The sequence below is a fragment of the Anomaloglossus baeobatrachus genome, chromosome 1 (assembly GCF_048569485.1).
Source record: "Anomaloglossus baeobatrachus isolate aAnoBae1 chromosome 1, aAnoBae1.hap1, whole genome shotgun sequence".
NCBI lineage: Eukaryota > Metazoa > Chordata > Amphibia > Anura > Aromobatidae > Anomaloglossus > Anomaloglossus baeobatrachus.
This window is the reverse complement of record NC_134353.1, coordinates 555,760,867-555,783,598: the sequence shown is the minus strand read 5'-3', so window position 1 is coordinate 555,783,598 and position 22,732 is coordinate 555,760,867. Positions and strand designations below refer to the sequence as shown.

Genomic DNA, 22,732 nt, shown 5'->3' with positions numbered 1-22,732 from the left:
ATTTTTAAATAAGACAAGAAGGTGAAAAGATGGTAAAAGATAAGGGCCAATTCATAAAATTGATAACTCTTAGGTTGTGTGAACACAGTGCATTTTTTTGGGGGGTTTTTTAGACGTTTTTGATTGCAGATTTGTCCCAAAACAGCAAGCAAATCCTGATGCCAGTAAAGTCTATGAGAACCCCTGAAGTGTAGTGCACATGTTGAGTATTTTTTCATTGCGGATTTGGTGCAGACAATATCCTGCAGCATGTAAATTTTTTCAGTGTTTTGGCCTGTGTTTTTTACCCATTGTATTCAATTGAAAAACAATGGCAAAAACATATAAAAAGTAGCAAAAAAGCATGAAAAATAAGGCAAAAATGTGCTTTTTTTTGCTCTACATTTTTCCTGCCAAGAGATGTAGAAATGGTACAGAAATTTTTACAACCAAATACTCAACATGTGCACATACACTACAGTTCAAACGTTTAGGGTCACTTAGATATTTCCTTATTTCTGAAAGAAAAGTACATTTTTTTCAATGAATCTAACATTAAATTAAACAAAAATACACTCTATACATTGTTAATGTGGTAAATGACTATTCTAGCTGCAAATGTCTGGTTTTGAATGCAATATCTACATAGGTGTATAGAGGCCCATTTCCAACAACCCCCACTCCAGTATTCTAATGGTACATTGTGTTTGCTGTGTTAAAAGGCTAATGGATGTTTAGAAATCTCTTCAAAAGCCTTGTGCAAGTATGTTAGCACAGCTAAAAACAGTTTTGCTGATTAGAAAAGCTATAAAACTGACCTTTTTTTGAGCTAGTTGAGTGTCTGGAGCATTACATTTGTTGATTTTATTAAACTCTAAAAACAACCAGAAAAAGGGAATTTTCTTGGGAAACTCGACAATCTATTCTTATTCGTAGAAATGAAGGATATTCCATGTGAGAAATTGCCAAGAAACTTAAGATTTCCTACAAGAGTGTGTACTACTCCCTTCAGAGGGGAGCACAAACAGGCTCTAACCAGAGTAGAAAGAGAAGTGGGAGGCCCCGCTGCACAACTGAGCAACAATACAAGTACATTAGAGTCTCTAGTTTAAGAAATCGATGCCTCACAGGTCTTCAACTGGCAGCTTTATTAAATAGTACCCGCAAAATGCCAATATCAATGTCTACAGTGAAGAGGCGACTCAGGAATGCTGGCCTTCAGGGAACAGTGGCGAAGAAAAAGCAATATCTGAGACTGGCTAACAAAAGGAAGATTAATATGGGCAAAAGAACACAGACATTGGACAGAGGAAAATTGGAAAAAAGTGTTATGGACAGATCAATAGAAATTGAGGTGTTTGGATCCCACAAAAGAACATTTGTGATATGCAGAACTACTGAAAAGATGCTGGAAGATTGCCTCACATCATCTGTCAAGCATGGTGGAAGTAATGTGATTGTCTGGGGTTGCTTTGGTGCTGGTAAAGTAAGAGATTTGTACAATGTAAAAGGAATTTTGAATAAGGCAGGCTATCACTCTATTTTGCAACACTATGCCATACCCTGTGGACAGCGCTTGATTAGAGACAATTTCATCCTACAAAAAGACAAAGACCCAAGGCACACCTCCAAATTATGCATGAACTATTTAGGGCAGAAGCAGGCAGCTGGTATTCTTTCTGTAATGGAGTGGCCAGCCCAGTCACTAGATCTCAACCCTATTGAGCTGTTGTGGGAGCAGCTTGACTGTAAAGTACGCAAAATGTCTCCATCAAACCAATCCAACCTGTGAGAGGGGCTTCTGGAAGCATGGGGTGAAATATCTCCAGATTACCTCATCAAATTAACAGCTAGAATGCCAAAGGTCTGCAAAGCGTTAATTGCTGCAAAGGAGCATTCTGTGATAAAAAGCAAAGTTTGAAGGAGAAAATCATTATTTCAAGTAAAACTCATTATTTCTTACCTCGTCAATGTCTGGACTATACTACTACTGGAGCCATCAGTGGTTGATACCTGTTAGTGGCTAACTGAAAAGATGGTAATAAGTAGCAAGCTTTCGAGACTACTCAGGTCTCTTTATCAGGCTTAGTATAACACAAAATATGAAGAGTCACATATTTATACACAACACAGGAAATAGAATAGAGAAGTAAATAAGACATGTTATGTGAAGCAGAATGATCAGTATGGGAAGGGAACAAGTAGTTCATGATAAGCAGTGTGAAAGTTTTATTGTCATCTGATTTAGGTCTGGTCCAGAGTGGTGATGCCCCCAGATGGTCTGAGGAGCACATTTCTTAGTTGGTCTAAAAAGACAAAAATCCATGTGACACATTCATTCCTGCTCTGAATGTGTCAACGGTCATCATAAGTGTTTATTCCCAGACTCTCTTGTCTCTCTGGGATTTGAAGTTTCCTTTCAACACCAGCAATATCATGTCCATGATGCTGGGGTCTGGGTTATAAAAATGTTTGGCCAAACGGAGATCTTTCTTTTTTTCTTCAATTGTGTGGCGATTTGATGAATAGACCTGAGTAGTCTCGAAAGCTTGCTATTATTACCATCTTTAATAATAATAATAATAATAATAAAGTTTTATTTCTTTAGCGCCAACATATTCCGCAGCACTTTCCAATTCAGAGGGGACATGTACAGACAATTTGACACAATACAAAAAAACAAAACAAAATAAAAATTAAATTACCAGGAGGAGTGAGGGCGGTCCTGCTCGTAAGCTTACAGTCTATGAGGAAATAGGGGAGGCACAGAAGGTGAATGGGGGGGAAAAGCTTGTTATATATGGTCCGGCCAACAATTTAAAAGGGTATTCAAAAGCAGCTGCATGAACCCGTCATTGGCCAGAATTTATACCGGTACAGGGGCCAAGAATTGGAAGTACATTATTTGTTATGAGGGCTTAAAGGGTCTAGATTAGATCAGGGCAGTGAGGTGATAGGCTAGTCTAAAGAAATGTGTTTTTAGGGCCCGCTTAAAGGTGTAGATGTTGGGAATTAAACGGATTGCTCTTGGTAGTGTGTTCCAGAGCATAGGTGCAACTTGTGAGAAATCTTGAAGACGGGAGTGGAAGGTTCGAATTGTTGAGGATGTAAGTCTTAGGTCATTAGCAGAGCGGAGGGCATGGGTGGGGTGATAGACAGAGATGAGGGAAGAGATGTAGGGTGATGCGGAACTGTGGAGAGCTTTATGAGTGTGAGTGATAAGTTTATGTTGGATTCTGTAGCAGATAGGCAACCAGTGCAATGACTGGCAAAGAGCAGAGGCATCAGTGAAATGGTTGCAAAGGAAAATGATCCTGGCTGCGGCATTCAGAATGGATTGGAGAGGGGAGAGTTTAGTAACAGGGAGACCAATTAGTAAAGAATTACAATAATCCAGGCGAGAATGAATGAGAGCGACAGTAAGATTTTTTGCAGAGTCAATGGTAAGAAAAAGTAGAATTCTCGAGATGTTTTTGAGGTGGAATTGACAAAAGCGAGCAAATGAACGAGTGTGGAGAGTGAAGGAGAGATCGGAGTCAAATATAACCCCAAGACAGCGGGCGTGCTGCTGGGGCGTAATGGTAGAGCCACACACAGAAATGATAATATTAGGTTTTGGAAGGTTAGGAGAGGTAGGAAACAGGTGAAGTTCAGTTTTTGATAACTTCAGTTTTAGATAAAGGGAGGACATGGTGTTGGAGACAGCGGACAGACAATTGGTAGTATTTTGTAATAGTGCAGGGGTGATGTCAAGAGAAGATGTGTACAGTTGGGTGTCATCAGCATAGAGATGGTACTGGAAACCAAATCTGCTGATCGTTTGTCCAATAGGGGCTGTGTCTAGAGAGAACAGGAGGGGGCCTAGGACTGAACCCTGAGGAACCCCGACCATAAGGGGAAGAGGAGAGGAAGAGGATCCGGCAAAGGATACAGTGAATGAGCGGTCAGAGAGGTAAGAGGAGAACCAAGAAAGAACAATGTCCTTTAGCCCAATAGAGCGGAGCATAGTGAAGAGGAGCTGGTGATCCACAGTATTGAATGCAGCAGAGAGATCCAGGAGGATCAGCAGGGAGTAGTGACCATTAGATTTAGCTGTAAGTAGATCATTAGAGACTTTAGTAAGAGCAGTTTCTGTAGAATGTAAGCAGTGGAAACCGGATTGTAGAGGGTCAAGGAGAGAGTTATCTGACAGGTAGCAAATTAGACGGGAGTGAACCAGGCGTTCCAGGAGTTTTGAGATGAATGGGAGATCTTTTCAGTTAGTCATTAAAAGGTATCAACCACTGAGGATGCTCAGTTCTTTTAAACAATTTTTTAATCTCTACTGGCAAACGGTACAAAGATATATTTTATCTGTATCAAAATCTAAATAGTAACTTACTATATTTTTCTATGCAAATTACTGGAAGTTATTAACAACACATTAATGAACCCTCTATATGGGCCTATCCAGACTGTTAAACATCTGATAATTTTCTAAGTGCAAGCTGATTGGCGGTCATCTACTGGCCTATTTAGACAGGCTGATGAACATTCTATGTGCACAGATTGATGAGAGATCATAATTCTGATGAAGAGGGGATGGGGCGGATAGCTTAACTGTGAGATTTGTATAAGTTTGGGGGGGGGGTTTACATAATACTTTTTATTATGTTCTGGTGTCTAGAGAAACCCCAGAGTATAATTCTAACATTAAATTCAAAGAGAATAACTACTCTGCAAATTGAGTTCTGCTCATGTCTACATGTAACAATATGCTGCTGGTAACCATGTTTTTCAAGTTGTCAGAAATACCACTATACCATCAATGTTTTGCATGTCTAATGTGTGATTGCTGATCTGTTTAGAATGGTAAATAGTTTAAATGGGGAGTTCCTATGAACATTCTTACCCCAATGTTTGGCTTGTAATACGTTTTCATTTGTCTCATTTACAATTGTCCATAAAAGACAGAGATAGTCCTTTATAGTTAAATAAAGTAATATTTCATTCTAGTTGGGTTTTTTTTAAAAAGTAATATAAATGAAAATTTACTGGGCCAAAAATAAACTGCTAGAAAATTATCATTGGATGGATAAATGTAAACTTTTGACAGACTTCTTTAGTATCAAATCCATAGATTACACAATAAAATCATATCAACCACCCAAAATTGTTTATGTACATTTCACTTCCCAATTATATCTCGATTTAGTACGTTGGAAGAAGGATTCAGAATGTTGTACTTCAATGCCAGATGATTTTGCTCTCAGAAGAAATAATCCACCTACAAATATTTCTTCTAGCTGACTTGCCTCATCCCTCTAAGAACACAGTCATCCTCAACCAAGAATACATGTGTATACTTATACTGGGTAATCTGGTGGAATAGTTGTTCACTAAAGAAATCTTTAGACAACAGCTATTGTAGATGCACTGCATAAGCCCAAAAAATGAAGTGACTATATGAGTCCACACTGGTAGTACGGGTAGTTTACCAAGCTAGCAGTAATGTGCAAAAATAGTTTGGCACTGCCATTAAAAATGAGAGGAGATCAAATACTGCTTCTATTAGTAACAGAAGATGACGGGTTTAAATTTGGCACTGCCAATGGACACGATGCACAGGATTTGAAGAGCATATGCCAGGTAAGTATAATCCAAGTAGTCTATTAAGTCAACTCCCTTCAAAGTATAAAGATTCTTCTTCAGGACAGAACCTACCCTAACCATAAGCGTTTCTTGTTCTGAAGAAGACGTTTTATAGTTCAAAATGACGTAGACTTAATAAACTACTGGGATTATACTTACCTGGTTTGTACATCCTTGCATCTTGTCCATCGGCAGTGCAAATTTTTAATGCTTCATCTACTATTATCTAGTTCTGCAATCCAAGGGGCCACAGCAGCCATATTTTTGAGCCTGGATTGTGAGTACACAACCTAAACCCATTAAGCACTCAGCAAATTTAGTAATAATGCTTTTCTGTCAGATAAGACCCATTTGTGCTTGTTTTTTCTTTAGTGTCTTACCAAAATACTGCTACTGACATAGCTGAAGCCAAAAAATATAGAGGTGCGCTTCTCAAAGTCTAATTAGAGGAACAGTATTTAAGATTATGAAGGGCTAAGCAGCACTCATTATGTATGGTAACAAGTATGAGTCTTTTTTAGAGTTTATTAAAATTACAGGTGGTATTTGAGCTTGCAGAACGTGACCAGAAAAAGGGAGTTTTGGTGTTAGTACGCTTTTATGGTTCTGATTCTGACCCGGTAAGCATATACTACAACTAGAGTTGAGCGAGTACCTAACTATTCATTCCCGCGATACTCATAACGAGTACTGTCTAATACGTATTCATTCCAAATAACATGTGCAATGCAAGTCAATGGGGAAAAACTTACAAAGTAACAAGTAACCGAATGTCGTACTATTCTTGCGTGTACGCACGTGGTAGATAGAACTCGTTATGAGTATAGCAAGTACGAATAGTACGGTACTCATTCAACTCTAACTACAATGCAGAAAAGCTGTCATCTAGTTGAAGTCCTCAAGCTCCGATAACGAATTAACGTTTTAACAGACTCTAACAAAAACTGATACTTTTTCCCGTACATGGTAAGTACTGTCTTCTTCTTCATAAGACTATTTACTGAACTAGCAGCTAGTCATACATTTCTTTTTCATGAAAGTAAAAAATTAGCATTGCATGTTGTTCATCCATACAGCAACCATTTTTTAGTGTTAAAAAGCTAATATTTGTGACAATCCTCCATTTTTTGCCTAACCTTGTTCATTTTTTATAACTATTCGGGTGTATTAATTCCTCTTTCAGCTCATATTTTGGAAACGTATGTATTTTATTTTGTGCCATCCTGATGTAGAAAAACAGCAAATGCTGATGTGTGCATTCTGTATTTTATTAGTAATATTCACACGGTATTAATTCTCCAATGCTTTTGCAGGCAGTGTTTAAACTGCACATCTCTACAGAAAAGGGAATATACGATATTAATGTGGCATCAAAAGGATCCATTTGTGTTTTTATTGTCCATACAAATGAAAAGCGGCTGCAGTAATCCCAAAATGTGTAAATAAAAGTGAATAGAATATTTTTTTGTCTTTGTCTTAAAATCCACATTATGTCGCCAGCCCGAGAGACATTCAATGTCAGTGTCTCCAAATGGAGCTTGTGAAATATTTGACCAAAATGCTGCATGATAAGAACAATTTTGTTCAGTGTCAGCTTCGGCAGTCTTAATGTGGTTGTGATGTGGTCTTATGGGCAGCACCTGCCGTATTCTCTGTATTTATTACCGTTAGACTGACACCATATTTTTTAATTCTCCACATCACTATCTACGAAAGCAGACCTTGCCCTAGAGTACACTTGTAATCCCTGCAGTATCTCATAGTTATGAAAGTTAGAGGTGAATAGGTTCCCTTAAACAAGACAGAAACTGAGTTAATTATCTGATCTTTCAGTTGCAGTGCTTTGATTTGGAGAGACTGAGATGTAAAATGGCTTTTTTATTCCTAGTTTATCACTTGCACCATGGCAGAAGGATAGGCTGATCACAATAGATGAGCCTGGTATTGTCTCTTAAGCAGTTTACATTCTTCTGCGAGACCATTATTTCCAAGTACCAGGTTTTAGATCCCAGTAGAGCCAGATGGCAGTAGTTTATTAATGATACTCTGTAATATAATCGAAATCAGGCTGAGCCATTTCGTCAACTGAAGAGGAAGCAATATAAATATGTTTCTGCCATTTTGTTATGGAAATCTGTCAGCAAGTTTTTTTCTATGTAAGCTGAAGACACCATGCTATAGGAGTCAACACAGAGATTTCAGCAATGCACCACTTATTTCACTGTGTGCTGTTTATTCCCTGCAATGTTTGTCTTAGCTTGAAGAGGCTATCATTACCAGACTGTGAAAATAACAGAGTAGCGGTCAGAAAGGAGAGCTAGGGAACAGATGGACAGGAATCCTCCTGTTCCCTAGTGCTCTTATCTGACCGCTATTCCGTTATTTTCACATACATTAACGGCAGGAGCAGATCTCGGAGCAGCGAGTTTCTATAACAATTACCAGGACCTACGATTGCTGTGACACCGGGTTGCTCTGACTTCATAGGACCTGCGGTGACGCACTTCCGGGTACTCACGGTCACGTGACCAACCCGGAAGGACTCGCTTCACTCTGTTCCCTGGGATTTCAGACAGCTGCAGGCATCAGCGGGACCCCGTGGATTCTTTACTGCAATAACCAGGGTTGTGCATGGGTGCACAACCATTTGAGGTGAGCAGCCTCTGGGCAATACCATAATCCCCCTCACCACCGGGTGCTACTCAGCGCATCTCCCTCTCTCCTTTGTTACGTATCATTGCCAGACTAGCTTAGCTAGAGGTCAGCTAGTCCAGAACCCATCCTGCTGTGATTAGCAGCTCACTCTCTATAAACATTGTATATACAGAGCCTTGTGTGGGCATAGGCAGCTTTCTCAGGTCTACAGCATTGTTAAATCTAAAAACTCTCATTGTGTTAGAACCTCTGCATCCCGTAAACCAGTTCTTCTCTAACTTCTTTCATCGAGACCAACCAACCGTTCATGTTTTCAGGATTTCCTTAGTAATTCACAGGTGAATTTTTAATCCCTTGCATAGGTGATGATTCCTACACCTGTGCAATGCTAAGGAAATAATGAAAACATGCACTGTTGGTGGGCCTTGAGGACTTGAGTTGGGGAAAACTGCAGTAAGCTGATGTGTCATTGGATTCAGGGTCTCGTTGCCTATACCATGCTGCTCTTAGATGAGTTAGCAAAAACCTGCTGACAGATTCACTTTAATACCTCAGCAGGTTCATTTGGCTAAAATTCTTGGCATTCTTGAAATTATTCCAGAAATATATGCAATTACACATGTTTTGTTATACACATTTATTTCCTTTGTGTATATTGGAACAAAGCAAATATAAAAAATGCAAGTTGGACTTTCCTTCACACAAAACTTCAGAAATGGGCAGGACAGAATTATTGGCACCCTCAATTGAATATTTTGTTGCACACCTGTTGGAATAAATAATTGCAATCAACTGTTTTTTTTAACCATCATTGTTACACCTCTCCACTAAACTTTTGGACCACTCTTCATCTGCAAACTGCTCTCAGTCTCTCACATTTGAAGGCGCCTTCTATCAACAGCAAATTTAAGATCTCTCCATAAGTGTTCAATGGGATTTAGATTCAGACTCATTGCTGCCACTTCAAAACTTTCCAGTGCTTTGTTTTCATCCATTTCTGGGTGTTTCTTGAAGATTGTTTGGGATCATTGTCCTACTGGAAGATGATGACTTAGGACACAAACCCAGATTTTTGACACTGGGCACTACATTGCAACCTTAAATCCTTTGGAGTCTACAGATTTCATGGTGCCTTGCTCATAGTCAAGGCACCCAGTGCCAGAGGCACTAAAACATCCTCTAAACATCTTTGAACTTCCACTATATTTGATTCTAGGCAATGTGTTCTTTTCTTTGTAGGTTTCATTCCATTTTTGGTAAGCAGTAGAATGATATGCTTTACCAAAAAGCTTGGTCTCATCTGTCTACAAATTGATTCACTAGAAGGATTTGGCTTACTCATGTACATTTTGGAAAACTGCAGTTTAATTTTTGTAGTCTCGCTGCCATAGGCTTTCATTTAATTCAACTGTCGACAGATAGTTCATGCTGACACTGATGTACCTGAGCCTGCAGGACAGCTTGAATTTCTTTAGAACATGATTGGGGCCGGTTGTTACGAACCGGCGCCGCCATAGCCGCAAGCAGCCTGCTGTGGTTCCTGTTGCGCCCAGGCGCCGGCTGCCGTTCTTGGCCGTGCCTCGGGTCGTCCAGTTGGCTGTTTCTTCCACCACGTCTAAGTATGGAGAGGCGGCTAGTGCGCATGCGTGCGCTGATTTACCCCAGCCAGAGTTTAAGCCCGGTGTTTTGCCTAGTGAGCATGCTCAGCCTGATTGTGTTATGTTTGAGACTAAGTCCTCAGTTCAGGCTACTGAGCATGCTCCCACAATTAACCCTAACAGCCTCTTTGCACAGGTACTTGGACTTCGTGCTGTGTCTAAGTTCTGGGATGTGCCTACTGAGCATGCTCAAACTGATAGTCTGCTTTCTGAGCCTGTTGCTCAGGCTACTGGGTATGCTCAGGTACTTAGTGCACCAGAGGCTAGGTCTGGTAAGGACCTCACTGAGCATGTCCGTGAGGTGGCAGGCCCTGATAGGACAGAGGGTGTCAGGTGTCCTGATGACGTGGCAACTCCGGACTGGCTCGCAGAGGCCCGCCCCTATGATCTGGCACCTCAGTATTGGTCATCAGACAATGACTGGTGAAGTGTTTGGGGCGTGGCTGCCATGAGGTCATCAATGATGTGGCTGTTCCGGATAGGTCGCATGTGACATCACTGATGACATGGCACTTTGCTATTGGACCTTGGTGGTTCCACCCTGGGTTTGGGGCGGACCCAGGTTATAAAAGGGGCTGGAGACAACATGGAGGGCGCAGTCTTCACTTTGCTCAGTCAGAGCACACCTCCATGTTAGAGCCTCATTGCGGCATAAGCCTATGTTGGGAAGCGGTAGGTAGGGTTAGGCGAACGGTGCCTGTCACGCCAAAATTCGTGGCTCGGCACATCAGGGTCAGGCGCCGTGCTTCCCTCCTGCCGTTCCAGTCTTGCTATAGCAGCCCAGTGGCGTTAACTGGGCTGCGGCTGCTGTGCTTCCTGTCCGATTGTGCCCCCTACGCACACGGACAACGCACCTGCTGCGCTACCTGTCCGATTGTGCCCCCTACGCACACAGACAACGCACCTGCTGCGCCACCTGTCCGGTTGTGCCCCCTACGCGCACGGACAGCGTACCCCAGGACCCCTGTAGAGTTAACAGGGTGTTCCTTATCCTCCTCGGCTTCCCGGTCAACGCTACTGGTGTACCCATCTGGCCTGACGTGTCCTACACACACACGTGGCCAGTCGAGAGGTGGCCAGAAACGCTAATCGGAGGACCGCTCGGCCTGACGTGTCCTACACACGTGGCCGACAGGGCGCTTTCGTGGCGGTCTTCCGGTCAACGCTACCTGGTTACCACCCGGCCTGACAAGTTTCCTGCACACGTGGTTGGTGTAGCGCTAGGTGCACCAAAACGCTAATCGGGTTGTCGTCCGGTCTGACGTGTCCCAACACACGTGACCGGTTCCCAGAGTTCCTGGGTTATCTCAGAGCCATCCAGCTCTATAGTCTCCGCCTAACCCTCAGGTGCCAGCAGCTCCTTTGTCATCTGGAGCACGGTGGGCCCCGACTGGCGATTAGGATATTTACCCCCCTGGTCCTATTCTGCCGGTCCCCCCGTAACACCGGTAATCTACAATACAGACTACACTGCATTGCAACTTTTCATCAAATCTGCTCTACCATCCATGTCTATGGAAATTAGCTAAAGTGGCAGGGGTTGTAAAGTTCTTGATTATGTTGCGAACAATGGACAAAGAAACATCAAGATCTCTGGAAATGGACTTGTAACATTTAAATTGTTTATATTTTTCAACAATTTTGGTTCTTAGTTCCTTAGACAGTTCTCTTCTTCTCTTTCTGTTCTCCTTGCTTTGTGTTGCATACAGACTCACAATGCAAAGATTGAGTTAACTTTTTCCCTTTTCATGTTGTTCATATTGTCAACACCTGTTACTTGCCACAGGTGAGAATGAGCGAGCATCATATGCTTGCAACAAAGTTGGTTACCCAAAATTTTGGAAAGCTGCCAACAATGATGTCTGGCCAATATTTGGGTTTTCGTGTGAGATTATATCCAGTGTCCCCTTTTTTCTTTGCTTCCTTGTGATGTTCCAATGTACTCAAAGGTAATAAACGTACATGACAATACATGAAAAAACATGTGTAAATTTGTATATATGCAGTATATATATATATATATATATATATATATATATATATATATACAGTGCCTACAAGTAGTATTCAACCCCCTGCAGATTTAGCAGGTTTACACATTCGGAATTAACTTGGCATTGTGACATTTGGACTGTAGATCAGCCTGGATATGTGAAATGCACTGCAGCAGAAAAGAATGTTATTTCTTTTTTTTTTAAATTGTGAAAAGTTTATTCAGAGGGTCATTTATTATTCAACCCCTCAAACCACCAGAATTCTGTTTGGTTCCCCTAAAGTATTAAGAAGTATTTCAGGCACAAAGAACAATGAGTTTCACATGTTTGGATTAATTATCTCTTTTTCTAGCCTTTTCTGACTAATTAAGACCCTCCCCAAACTTGTGAACAGCACTCATACTTGGTCAACATGGGAAAGACAAAGGAGCATTCCAAGGCCATCAGAGACAAGATCATGGAGGGTCACAAGGCTGGCAAGGGGTACAAAACCCTTTCCAAGGAGTTGGGCCTACCTGTCTCCACTGTTGGGAGCATCATCCGGAAGTGGAAGGCTTATGGAACTACTGTTAGCCTTCCACGGCCTGGACAGCCTTTGAAAGTTTCCACCCGTGCCGAGGCCAGGCTTGTCCGAAGAGTCAAGGCTAACCCACGGACAACAAGTAAGGAGCTCCGGGAAGATCTCATGGCAGTGGGGACATTGGTTTCAGTCAATACCATAAGTAACGTACTCCACCGCAATGGTCTCCGTTCCAGACGAGCCCGTAAGGTACCTTTACTTTCAAAGCGTCATGTCAAGGCTCGTCTACAGTTTGCTCATGATCACTTGGAGGACTCTGAGACAGACTGGTTCAAGGTTCTCTGGTCTGATGAGACCAAGATCGAGATCTTTGGTGCCAACCACACACGTGACATTTGGAGACTGGATGGCACTGCATACGACCTGAAGAATACCATTCCTACAGTCAAGCATGGTGGTGGCAGCATCATGCTGTGGGGCTGTTTCTCAGCCAAGGGGCCTGGCCATCTGGTCCGCATCCATGGGAAGATGGATAGCACGGCCTACCTGGAGATTTTGGCCAAGAACCTCCGCTCCTCCATCAAGGATCTTAAGATGGGTCGTCATTTCATCTTCCAACAAGACAATGACCCAAAGCACACAGCCAAGAAAACCAAGGCCTGGTTCAAGAGGGAAAAAATCAAGGTGTTGCAGTGGCCTAGTCAGTCTCCTGACGTTAACCCAATTGAAAACTTGTGGAAGGAGCTCAATATTAAAGTCCACATGAGATACCCAAAGAACCTAGATAACTTGGAGAAGATCTGCCTGGAGGAGTGGGCCAAGATAACTCCAGAGACCTGTGCCGGCCTGATCAGGTCTTATAAAAGATGATTATTAGCTGTTATTGCAAACAAGGGTTATTCCACAAAATATTAAACCTAGGGGTTGAATAATAATTGACCCACACTTTTATGTTGAAAATATATTAAAATTTAACTGAGCAACATAACTTGTTGGTTTGTAAGATTTATGCATCTGTTAATAAATCCTGCTCTTGTTTGAAGTTTGCAGGCTCTAATTTATTTGCATCTTATCAAACCTGCTAAATCTGCAGGGGGTTGAAGACTACTTGTAGGCACTATATATATATATATATATATATATATTAGGGTGTTCCATTTTTCCGAAGTTAAGATTTTTATAGGGCTTTCCTTGAATCCTTGGTCCAACTCATCTAAAAGATCCATGTAAAACTTTACAGCAAAGTCGATTAATATTTAGGGGTTGCACACTTTGATCACTTTTATCTGAAAGTACTGAACACAGAATTTCCAAAGGTTCCAAAATCAGTGGAATTCAGTTGATAAGAAGTCCTTTTCCGCGATGTTAGATGAAGAAAATCCCATTTAAAGTTTTCTAGAAGAACAACGTGTGAAAATGGTGGACTACCTCCGCAATGTCTTGAATGATGACAGTTATCCAAGAGAAGATAACAAAGAGCTATTACAACTATCATTTCTATATCTTGGAGGTTGAGATGAAAACAATTTCGAATTTAGGGTTTCAGGAGCTCTGAATGAAGCAAGGTGGATGGCAAAGGCCATATATGTACTCAAAATTGTGCTATTCACAAAATAATTGCATATTTCTAATACCGAATTGAAGGGAATAAGAAAAGTAGCTTGTTTTGTCTGTCTAATATATGTCCGCTTTTGGCACGAGGCAGTTGTAAGTCGATGGGCTCCAAAGAATGCTTTGGATATGCTACAGCTTTTGCAATATCATCCACATAAAGATGTCAGAGAAAGTGCCCTGAGAGTGCCTAAGAGACACCTTTGGTATCTGTCAGAAACTAACATAGGATTGGCATTTTTAGATGAACATATCGGTCAGGCTAAGAAGTATAAGATGTTTGAAAATTTAAGAATAGAACCTGCAAAGAAAAAGGAATTGAAAGGGTTGGACGGTAAAAACCTAGTTTTTGAAGGAAAAGACCTCAGCGATTTTGTTACAAATAAAACAAAGACATTCTTTAAATTGTTTGGGATCCACGACGTAGAAGAATATTGCAGTGACACTCTAAGAAGCTCCATCAGTGCTCTTAATGTGATGAATGACACCGCGGAAAGGGGCATTGTTCTGATAAAGAAGTTTAATAATTCAAACAGAGATGAACAACAGAAACAATTCTTGTTAAGAGTTGTCGAGTATCATAGAAAAGCCGTCACCAAGCGAACAAAAGAACGAGTTACAACTTTCACAGCACATTAGTGTATATCATTTAATATGTATGATACTGCCTATCAATGTTACTGTTTATTGTCACTATTACTCAAGTTTTTATTTGTTTAAATTTCTAATAAGAAATACTTAACATTGTTTTTTGCGTACTTTTAGTAAAATGATAAAAGTGCCTAGAAATATTGTTCGATCGTCTTGAAATTTGGCATATATACTTTTTAATTAGTGAGACTCAGGGCATAAGCAAAGTCTGCAAAAATTTGAGATTTAAATTTTTACCAGACAAAATGACACACACCAATATATATATATATATATATATATATATATATATATATATATATATATATATATATATATAATTGTGTTTTATTTTGTTTGGTCAAAATTTAAATCTCAAATTTTTGCAGACTTTGCTTATGCCCTGAGTCTCACTAATGTAAAAAGTATTTATGCCAAATTTCAAGATGAAATATATCTATATATATATATATATATATATATATATAATATACACAAAATATATACACTCATCTACACAAAAGTAGAGTCCATATAAGCATTATAACATTATATCCCTACTTTGTGGGGCATTTTACACATTATGATATTGTATGATGGCTTTAAGCGTATAGCTTAACATTGTGTCTTGAAACCAAGGCATAAAAATGACAATGATATTAATAGAGAGACTGTAAATTATTTATGAAGTAATTAAAGCCAGTCTTAGCATTTACAGTTCATCTTTTACACTGATCCAAGAACTACATGTTTATTAGATCTTTATATAATATCTTAAACAAGGATGAACTAAAAGTAAAATCATTAGTAAATGCTCATTCATATGGCTCCTTAATATAAATACATTTTGTTCCTCTATGTCCCATGTTTCTATATAGAGAAAAATATTTCATTTTACAGATATCTCATGAGTGTATAATTACAACAGCATTCTTACTTAGAAATGTTGATTTAAAGAATGGTGCCTCACTAAAACACCATTTTGAGACAACCGGTTTGCAGAGACCTGCAGGGACTAGTGTGAAGGGATACAAGGCTCTTGCACAGATTTTGATATTAGACTCTTCCATTTCCCCTTTTTATCATATTGAAGAAAAATATACATTTTCTAATCTTCACGCTAGCCACTGGGGTTGTTAGGGACGCTTGTTCAAAGTTCCTGTTGTTTCAGGAAACAACATTTGTATATGAACCAAAGTTCTTTATCTTTTGCTTTGAAGCATCTAAGAAGCATCTGTAAAGTTTACCGTGAGGGGAAGAGGGAAGGGTTTTGCCAATTGCCAATTGTGAATGGGGAATCCTGATTTATCAGGTGTGTATTGAGGTGTAATTCTGCCTCTGGATTCTGGTTAAATATGTATCCTGAGAGAACCAGACATGTGAGATTGAAAAGTCTCAATGTGAAAATTGCATTATTAATGAATATATTTTTTAATAAAGCTCATGGTATGAAAAAAAAACCCAAACCATTCCACTATCTTTTAAATGTATGAGGCATAAAGATGGGTATTCCGAACTCCAACATGCTATTCCACTATGTAGCAGGTAGGTAGCAAATACCTCTGATTAGAAATGTAGTATAGTTCTCCTGAGTAGACATATTGCTTACCTTATGTGCAGGGCATTACAGTAGCTTATCCATGGTTATGATAATGAGCAACTAACTAAGTGTTGCTATATGAGTAAATGTAACCATGGATACCTAAGTTGTAATGCCCTGCAGATGAGGTAAAAAACATAACTTATTAGCTGAACTATACTATATTTCTAATTGGAGGTGATTGTTAATATTATTATTATACCTACTACATACTGGGATGGGATCTTGGAGATGGGAGTTAAGGCCCCTTTACACATAGCGATGTCATTAATGAGATCGCTGAAGCGGCACAGGTTTGTGACACAACAGCGACCTCAGTACGTGTGACACAGAGCAGTGACCGCCCCCCCTCTGCGATATAGCCGATCGTACCTGAACATCCTGGTTCATTTTTTAATCGTTGGTGTCCTGCTGGGCAGCATGCATCACTGTGTTTGACGCCATAACAACGACGAGCGACCTCGTTGGCACGCCTGGGTGGAAATCCTACGCCTCTATCGAGGTCTAAGTCATCAGAATAGCTGCTGTGTGACAGGGTCCAAACGACCGCCGAGGTCATTATACGGATCACCGTATCGTTGCTGCATCATTAATTAGATCTGCCTGTTAGCCAGCTCACTAGCGACCATGTAGCGATGTACCAGCGATCCTAACCAGGTCGTATCGTTTTTGGGGATCGCTGGAATGTTGCTACGTGAAACTGGGCCCTTACTCTGTAAACAATTGGTTCATGTTCCGATGGAAAATTTCTTTTAAGTCACAACAAAGTATAGGATTCTTGAGTGTGTTGGCCCAAAAAATTGTTAGTTGAACAAAGGCTTTTTCAACATTTGTACTTTCTAATAGGATTGGATAATGGAAATCAGCATCTCAATCAGTGGTGAGTCAGAGGTTTTGCCCTTCTTTCAAAGCGTACTTGAATATAATGGTAGCTGTAGTGATTTATGTTAATCTGTATGTGTTTAGTATATTTATACAAAGTGGATTACACTTAGTCCTGTAATTACCATTTTTATGAGGAATGAAGTAGATCAATATTTTTATTAATAGCACTAGGATTAGAAGTATTTCTACCTATGAGAAAGTGCATATCTGGTGGTAATGATTTTAAATAGCAAATTCCATTCTTATTTAAATCTTAGTTATACAGTCATTTAACGGGTGTTGAGCTATGTATTCACAACACAAGGTTTAAATCAAGGAACGGAATACCATGACCTTGCAATACAGTCACATTTATAAAATGTATATTTATAGCAAATATATTAATGCATGTCTTAATATTTCAGTTCAACATTCTGAACTTAAAACTGTATATTTATATACATATATGTACAGCTAAGTGCACAAATATTTGGACATTGACCGAATCTTCCTTATTTGGACTCTGCATGAGACTATTATTTTTTTTTCAAAAGTTGAAGTGTAAACTTTCAGGTTTATTTGAACGGACTGAGCAAAAATATACTTTGAAATGTTCAGAAATTGTAACCATTTTTCTACAAAGTCTCCTCATTTCAGGAGTCTAAAGTAATTGGACAAATGTACTTAATTATAAATAATATGTTTCAAGTTTTAAAAAATCCTTTTCAGGCAATAGCTATCTTAAGTCTGGAAGCCATTGATGTCACTAAACACTGGGTTTCGTCCTTTGTAATGCATTGTCTGGCCTTTACTGCAGCTGAATTCAATTGTTGCTTGATCTGGGGACTGACTTAGCCATTGCAGATTATTTCACTACTTTGCCTTACAAAAATACTCCTGGGTTGCTTTCGTAGTATGTTTTGGATCGTTGTCCATCTGTGCTGTGAAGCACGGTTCAATCAACCTTGCTGCATTTGGTTGAACGTGACCAGAGAATATAGTTCTGTATAGTTTAGAATTGATCTGGCTTCTTCTATATTCAGTCACATCATCAATAAACACTAGTGACCCAGGGCCATTGGGAGCCATACATGCCCATGCCACCACACTGCATCCACCATGTTTTACAGAGGATGTGGTGTGCTTTGGATCATGAATATTCTTAGCCTTTTCTATACTTTCTTGGTGTCATCATTCTGGTACAGGTTAATCATAACTTCATCAGTCCAAGGAAAGCTTATTTAGAATTAAGCAGACTTTTGTCATTTTTGAGGAGGCTGTAATCTGGCACTTTTTATTTTTAAGGCTGAATAATTGTTTATAAATTATGGTAAACCCTCTGTGTTTGCTCTCATAAGGTCTTCTCTTTATGGTAGACTTACATACTGAAACACTTACTTATTGGAGAGTGTTCTTCACTTGGGTGGATATTGTGAAGGGGGTTTTCTTCACCATGGAAAGGATTCATTGGTCATCCACCACAACTGACTACTGTGGACATCCAATCTTTTTGTTTTTCCAACAGTGAGCAAAATGTAAAAAAAAATGCTTATTTGGCCACTCCAAGCATTTCTTTTATTTCTCTCATGGATGTTTTGTGTTTATTCATTAATAATGGCTCCAGTTAAGAACTCCTTTGAACACATGTTGTGGATTCACAGCAACAGCTTTCAAATGCATATACCACACCTGCTTTCAGCTCCAGACCTTTTTCCTGCTAAATTGATTATGGATTAACAAATGAATAGCCCACGCAGCCCACTTAAGAGCTTTTGAGTTAAATGTCCATTTACTTTTGGTCCCTTAAAAAAAGTCAGCTACATATTAAAGACTTGTCATTAATTCAACTGGGATGTGAATACCCTCTAACTAAATCTGAGAGTCTATGATTTAAGTGCATATTGATTATATAACTATCTTGAACATGTTTTAGCAAACAGCTAAAATTTCACAACTTGTGTTACTATCCAAATATTTCTGAACCTATATATATATATATATATATATATATATATATATATATATATATATATACACACACACACAGTACAGACCAAAAGTTTGGACACACCTGCTCATTCAATGTTTTCTTTATTTTCATGACTCTGAAAATTGTAGATTCACATTGAAGACATCAAGACTATGAATTAAAACATGTGGAATAAAATACTTAAAGTGTGAAACAACTGAAAGTATGTCTTATATTCTAGGTTATTTAAAGTAGCCACCTTTTGCTTTCATTACTACTTTGCACACTCTTGGCATTCTCTTGATGAGCTTCAAGAGGTAGTCACCGGAAATTGTTTTCCAACAGTCTTGAGGGAGTTCCCAGAGATGCTTAGCACTTGTTGGCCCTTTTGCCTTCACTCTGCAGTCCAGCTCACCCCAAACTATCTCGACTGGGTTCAGGTCTGGTGACTGTGGAGGCCAGGTCATCTGGCCTAGCACCCCATCATTCTCCTTCTAAGTCTAATAGCCCTTACACAGCCTGGAGGTATGTTTAAAGTTTTTGTCCTGTTGAAAAATAAAGGATGGTCCAACTAAACACAAACCGGATGGAATAGCACGCCACTGCAAGATGCTGTGGTAGGCATGCTGGTTCAGTATGCCTTCAATTCTGAATAAATCTCCAACAGTGTAACCAGAAAAGCACCCCCACATCATCACACCTTCTCCTCCATGCTTCACGGTGGGAATCAGGCATGTAGAGTCTATCCGTTCACCTTTTCTACAAAGACACGGTGGTTGGATTCAAAGATCTCAAATTTAGACTCATTAGACCAAATCACAGATTTCCACTGGTCTAATGTCCATTCCTTGTGTTCTTTAGCCCAAACAAGTCTTTTCTGCTTGTTGCCTGTCCTTAGCAGTGGTTTCCTAGCAGTTATTTTACCATGAAGGCCTGCTGCACAAAGTCTCCTCTAAACAGTTGTTCTAGAGATGAAAACTTTTGGTTTGTACTGTATATATATATATATATATATGTATATATATATATATACATATATATATATATATATATATATATATATATATATATATAATGTATACTGTATATATACTGCAAAATGTACACTGTATATATACAGCAAAATGTACACTGTATATATACAGCAAAATTCGGGCAAAAATTCAGGGACCACTGCAAAATTGACAGTTTTTCTGATTCTTCTCTTTATATTTTTGAGTAAAATGTAAATTGTTCTTTGATCCTATAAACTACTGACAATAGGTCTCCGAATTTCAAAGCAATACATTTTTTATTTATTTTCTGCAAATGAGAAATGGTCAAAATAACAAAACAATGCATTGCTCTCAGACCTAAAATAATGCAAAGAAAACAAGTTCGTAATAATTTAGAAACAACAATGCTAATAACCTTTTAACTCAGGAAGAGACCAGAAATCAATATTTTGTGGAATAACCATGATTTTGTTATCACAGCTTTCATGCTTCTTGGCATACTTTCCATCAGTCTTTTACACTGCTTTTGGGTGACCTTATGCCATTCCTGGTGCAAAAATGTAAGCAGTTCTTCTTTGATTGATGGCCTGTGACTACCCATCTTTATCTTGATTACATTCCAGAGGTTTTCAGTGGGGTTCAGGTCTGGAGATTGGGCTGGCCATGACAGGGTATTGATGTGGTGATCCTTCATCCACACATTCATTGACCTAGCTGTGTCGCATGATGCATTGGACTGCTGGAAAAAACAGTACTCAGAATTGGGGAACATTGCCTGAGCAGAAGGAAGCAACTGTTTTTCCAGGATAACCTTGTATGTTGCTTAATTAATACGTCCTTTGCAAAGTTTAATCTGCCCATTTCAAGTCTTGCTGAAGCATCCCCAGATCATCACCGATCCTCCACCAAATTTCATAGTGGGTGCAAGACACTGTGGCTTGTACACCTCTCCACAACTCTGTCTAACCAATAAACGACTAGGTGTTGGGCAAAGCTGAAAATTAGATTCATCAGAGATGATTACCTTACTCTAGAAATTGGGCAGATTAAACTGTGCAAAGAACAAAACTAGGACCAGGGGATGACAATGGATTACATGGGGGGTTTCCTGGAGAGGACTTTTCTCTCCCTTATGACATGTTCAAAAGGGAGAGAAATCAAAGAAGAAATATGATTACGGCGGGCACACAACTCATGTGCCTGCCATTTTAGAAGATCAGGAGGAGGAGAGGGACCAGGAGGGACTTTTTTTTACACCGGGAGACCGGGGAGGACATTTCTCTCATCTAACATGTTTGATAATGTCAGATGGGAGGGATTTTTTTTATCTGTGATGCATTCACTTTTACATGATTGCAGTTATATGGTGTATACAGTGGGTATGGAAAGTATTCAGACTAGGGATGAGCGAATGTATTCACCACTATTCAGTATCCGACGGATAACAGGCTATTCGCACCATTTGGTATCCGACGGATAAAACAACATCCGCTCCGATACTTTCATTTTCATTTTTGACTTCCTGGCACCTGTTTTCCAGCCAATGAACACATCTGATGTTGCTTGCCCTCATAGTAACGCCACAGTCATATTTGTTGTGGTGTTACTGTGATTGGCTTGGCCACACAGTGTCATACCGGTTATAAAAGCCAGCGGCCATTTTCTGAACATGCAGTAATAGGAGCTGGCAGGGTAGATAGACTGTATTGTGTGCGGGAGAGCGTTCGTAGATCCAACTAATAAATATTCCTTTTAAGGGCTGAACACATTGTCCAGTAGCTGCTAGCAGCTCCATAAATCGCTTTTTTGACAAACAGAAGGCAGGTCTTTCGGTCTCTCGCTCTGTCTGTCGGTCTCTCCCTCTCCCCCCCTCTCTCATACTCATACGCTCTATCTCGCAACTAGCCATGTTCTATGGGGATGTAGCAGAGCCGAGTGGGACCACACTGTCAAAAATGCATCCAAATGCATTCAAAATGCATCGAAAATGCTGCATTTTGGATGCATTTTGAATGTATTTTGGATGCATTTTTGTCAGCTTCATGTAGCAGAGCTGGATGCGTCATGGGACCTCGTGTGCATTAAGCCGGACCTGGAGGGGTATTTGGGGAATTTAATAAAGTGGTGAAAGAGGGTGGGGTTTTTTTGCCTTTTTTTCCTTTTTTTCCAAATAAAGGATTTCTTCGGGTGTATGTGTTTATTTACTTTCTCTTACAGTTAACCATTGGGAGTGTCTCATTATTGCCTGCCATGATTAACCTAAGACTTAAGGCTACTTTACACGCTTCGACATGCTAGCGATTGCTAGCAATGAAGAGCACGATAGCACCCGCCCGCAACATATGTGCGACATTTGGTGATCGCTGCCGTAGCGAACATTATCGCTACGGCAGTGTCACACGCACAAAGCTTGACAGCGACGTCACTATGACTGCCGAACAATCTCTCCTTCAAGGGTGAGGGGCGTTCTGCGTCATAGTGACGTCACTGCGGTGTCACTAAGCGGCCAGCCAATAGAAGCGGAAGGGCGGAGATGAGCGGGACATAACATCCCGCCGACGTCCTTCCTTCCGAATTCCCGGTGGACGTAGGTAAGGAGATGTTCGTCGTTCCTGCGGTGTCACAC

The 22,732-nt window shown here is 39.9% G+C and overlaps 1 protein-coding gene across 5 annotated transcripts in view; it reads left to right on the top strand.

The window, feature by feature from the left end:
* LINGO2 (leucine rich repeat and Ig domain containing 2) overlaps nucleotides 1-22,732 on the top strand; it is a 2,307,572-nt gene that overhangs the window by 1,235,520 nt on the left and 1,049,320 nt on the right. The window lies entirely within an intron of this gene.